Here is a 4,285-nt window from a genome sequence, read left to right as displayed (position 1 = left end):
ATAACTGAAAAATGGGTGAAGGGAGGAAGATGATGTAAGATATGGAAAAAATAATCTAACTTATCAAGGATTCATGAGGGAATTTGGGCAGGGCAGGGAGGGTGAAGAAATGGGGAGCTGATATCAGGGGCTCCAGTAGGAAGAGAATGCTTTGAAAATTATGATGGCGGCATATGTGCAAATGTGCTTGGCACGTTGGAGGAATATGGATTGTGATAAGAGATGGAAGAGCCCCCAATAAAAGTATTTTTTTGAAAAAGTCAAGGAAAGTTTTCACACTAAAAAAGTACTTAGTTACCAGGGATTGCAAGGCAATAACTAATTAACTTGAGTGAAGGAATAAAGGAAAAATAAGGAGAAAGAAAGGTGTGATCCTGTTAAAGAAACAAAAATGATTTGTGTGTCCCCATAATGCTAAAGAATTCCTGGACCTTATACCCTGGTCCTTTGAGGAATTGGGGTTTTTTTTATGTTAATGAGGTCATACCAGAGTAGGGTGGGTTAAGTTTCTGACTTGGAAAAAAAGACAGACACACAGAAACGGGGAGGCCATGCTATATTAAGATAGTCTACAAGCCAAAGGACATCAACAAGCCAAGAATGCTGGGGTTAAGGACAAGAGAAAATGTGGCATGAATAAAACCTAAGAATTTTACTTTTAAACCAAGAAGACACAGTCAAAAAATTTCGTTCTCTAAAGCCAAAAGTAAAAGCTATTATTGAGTCCATGTCGGTCCTACTTGAAATCTCGTATTTTCTTAACCCCTTTAACAATAAGCTGTTTCTTCCCTCTGGTAGGCAAGTTCCAGTGATGTATAGGCAACAACCAGTCTGCATCTGTGGTAGAGGATGCCTAAAACCTATCCAAAACAGCCCGAACCACACAGAGGCATAACCCCAACTGAAGGCCCTCTGCATGTTTTACTATGTAAAACACCTTTTACTCGTTTGTAATTAAAAGATCACTGCATTTCATTGAGGCTTGGATCTTTCTAACACACTGCAGAAAGCAGCCTTCGATCATGTCCCACCATCACTGAGCTAGCTACACTTAAGCTAGCCTGAGAAAAGTGAGGCAAGGGAATGTCAAACCATTGGTGGGTTTTGCTATTTGTCTTCTATGAAACATGTATTCACTGAAGTCCAATAATGGAGCAACCAGAGTCTCACCCAAGGAAGTCCCTTATATGCCTTCTTCAGATGTCAGAATCTAAAAGCAACAAAAGCCAACAACCAGCTGCCATTGTTTTCCTAAAATCTCCATCGAACTATGTATTCACTTGTGTGAACACCAAAGCCTAAGCACCAGAGGCAGAGAAGTATGAGCACCTGTCTGTTGATGAGATATAGCACGGATGTTCCCTTAAAAACAAGAATTGGGAGACAGACTCCCTGGAAAGGGACATGCTTCGAAAAGTAGAAATTAGTGGGGGGCGGGGGGAGCAAAAACCTTCAATGAGATAGAGGGAGAACGTAACTCCCATCATGGGTTCAAATCCAGCAACAATTGTTGAGGATAGAGCAGGACCAAGTAGTGTATTTCATTCCACGACTCAAGAACATCAACAGTGGAGCACTGGTGGTGCAGTGGTTGCCATCTGTGGATCTGTGGGAGCAAAGACCTGGCTATATGCTCCTATCAGATCACAGCCAAGGAAATCCAATGGGGCAGGTTCTACTCTGCCCACAGGCTGCTGAGTTACAACTGACTTGTCAGCCCACAGAATCAACAAGAATAAAGAGCACAAAAGACCAGGCCAGAGCCAGAAAGCTGCTATCAAGAACTAAAAAAGGCACCAAAACATTGCTCTGCCTAGAACACAGTGCTTTAAAATAGTCCAATTATAAATAACACAAAAAATGGACCTCGGTTAAAAAATAATGAAGCAGAAAGAACAGCCTTGCTAATTCACAATTCAGTAGCTAATGAGTTTGAAACACTTGCAGTTCAATGCTTAGTTGACAGCACCATCAGGGCTCCCTAACCATAAAGTCATTGCTATCAACTCATAGGACACCCCCTATAATAGGTTTCCCAGGACTATTTGTAACTGTTTACAGGAGTAGAAATCCCAGCCTTTATCCTGTAAAGTACTTAAGAGTGGTTGTCATTCATAGGCTTTCAAATGGGAATTACTGAGACATAACATTGTGCCAGGAGGCTAATGTGATAAGAAGCAACAGAGACCAATACAGAATAAAGAAACATGTTTTATAGTGTTACAAAAATGTTTGCCCAGAAAAGTCTAACCTATAGGTAAAGCTTGAAAATTAATTAGATCCAGAACATGGCTCACTTTACTCCTCTCCCTCCACCTCTGCCTCTGCCTCTGTGCTTAAGGTCACTATCCACCAGGTGGCAACCTTAAGTGTCTCTTTCCATCAGACTGTTTCTGCAGGTTATCTCTGTGTCAGTGTCAGTAATCACTGATCCATGTTAGTCCGCCTTTCCCGTGAATCATCACTTTTGGTCCCTCAAATTAAAGCACTAATTTAGATTTAGAGGTGAAATGGATCTTAGAGAACTAGTCCGAACTACTCTTCTACCAGAGGAAAAGTCACATGCAGTAAGGAAGAAATGTCCACCAAAGTCAATTAATCAAAGCAGCCTGTGCCCTTCTCTGTGCATTTGACCACAATTGCCTGTCCTTGAGTTTCATTGAGCTTGAAATGGTTTCTATATACCCAGCATTACCTGCGTCTCAGTAGCCAACTCCCTAAAAAATAACCAAAAGCCAGTTCTAGCAGCAGCTTCACTCAGGGGGGGTGGGGGTGGGGGTGGGGGGTGGTGAAGCCCACACACTGTCAAAGACAAAAATCACAAGGGCCAGACTTACAAAAACAATACCTTTAATCCTGACACTTTCAAGGACTTGAGATTTCATTTGAAACCCTCTAATCCTCCCCTACTTTTCTTTTAATATTTATGTAAACTTGATATAACTGGCTCTACAAATGCAGTCATTACTTGGAGCAACACAATGTATTTGTGAATATTTTTTTAAAAAGTTTGAACATGATATGAGAATTATGTCCCAATAAAACTACTTTAGAAAACAAGATAGACATCGGACAAGGCAAGAGATGACAAAATAATAATTTATAAATTATCAAGGGTTTATGAGGGAGGGGAAAAAAATGAGCTGATGCCAGGGGCTTAGGTGGAGAGAAAATGTTTTGAGAATGATGTGGGCAATGAATGTACAAATGAGCTTTACACAACTGATTTATGTATGGATTATGATGAGTTGTATGAGCTAACGATATAAAAAATACAAGATAAAAGGTTTAAGAAATGTCATTTATCTTGTTCCCATTTTTATTTTCCAAATCTCTAAACAAAACAAGAAACCCCACTGCCATTAACTGAATTTCAACAAAGAGTAACTAACTCTACAGGGCAAAGTAGAGCTGCTCTTTAGGTCTTCTGCACTGTAAACTGGTATGGGAGCAAACAATCTAATTTCTTCCAAAAAGCAGCTGTGGCTGCTGAGTGTGGAACCACCAGTCTTATAATTTGCAGCTTAATGTTTATTCCACAGCACCACCAACGTGCATTAAATTTTAAAACGGAATGTATACACCTTTATATATATCATTAATACTTTTACTGGGGGCTCTTACATCTCATCACAATCCATATTCCTCCAACGTGTCAAGCACATTTGCACATATGGCACCATCATTTTCAAAGCATTCTCTTCCCACTTGAGCCCGATAACAGCTACCCATTTCTACCAGCCTCCCTCCCACCCTCCCTCCCTCACGAAACCTTGACAATAGATTATTTTTCTATAACCTTTATAATTTTATAAACAAATATGCGCTAGAGGGTAAGCTCTACTAAAAAACACTGGTCAAAATGGCTGCTTCAAATCTCGATGTTTCTCAACTCCTTGTTTTGCTCTCGGGTACCTAGGAGATCCTTCCACATGCCAACAGCATGAGTGAGTCTTAAGTGAACAGGACAGGGGGAGGATTATTTACTTGGTACAAAAGTCTTTACATTCTCTTCTCTAAGCTTTCCCATTATCCAAACCTCCTTCAGCCCACAGTAATAGAGATTTTGTCTTCTTGTTTTTGGAGACCTATGACAAGCTTTGTTCTTACCCCCTTATCCATCTCCATCACCATTCTGGTATGTAGACTCACCTTCTCCATGTTTATCCGTGAACTGGAAGGCCTGAACCAGTCTCAGGGTCTCATCCACAGAGCGGCCAACAGGGAGGTCATTTACAGTGATCTGCCTAAGGATTCCTTTATCATCAATGATGAAGAGGCCCCT

The 4,285-nt window shown here is 40.7% G+C and overlaps 1 long non-coding RNA gene across 1 annotated transcript in view; it reads right to left on the bottom strand.

Moving 5' to 3' along the window:
- LOC123521903 overlaps window positions 1-4,279 on the bottom strand; it is a 5,952-nt gene extending 1,673 nt beyond the window's left edge. Inside the window, exon 1 of the long non-coding RNA XR_006680254.1 lies at window positions 4,153-4,279. This is a non-coding gene — a long non-coding RNA (uncharacterized LOC123521903). The remainder of the gene's footprint in view (window positions 1-4,152) is intronic.
- Window positions 4,280-4,285: the final 6 nt, after the last annotated feature.

Source organism: Echinops telfairi, unplaced genomic scaffold, assembly GCF_000313985.2.
Source record: "Echinops telfairi isolate 266 unplaced genomic scaffold, ASM31398v2 ScPeMD7_443;HRSCAF=831, whole genome shotgun sequence".
In the NCBI taxonomy this organism is placed as follows: Eukaryota; Metazoa; Chordata; class Mammalia; order Afrosoricida; family Tenrecidae; genus Echinops; species Echinops telfairi.
This window is presented reverse-complemented; position numbering and strand designations above follow the sequence as displayed.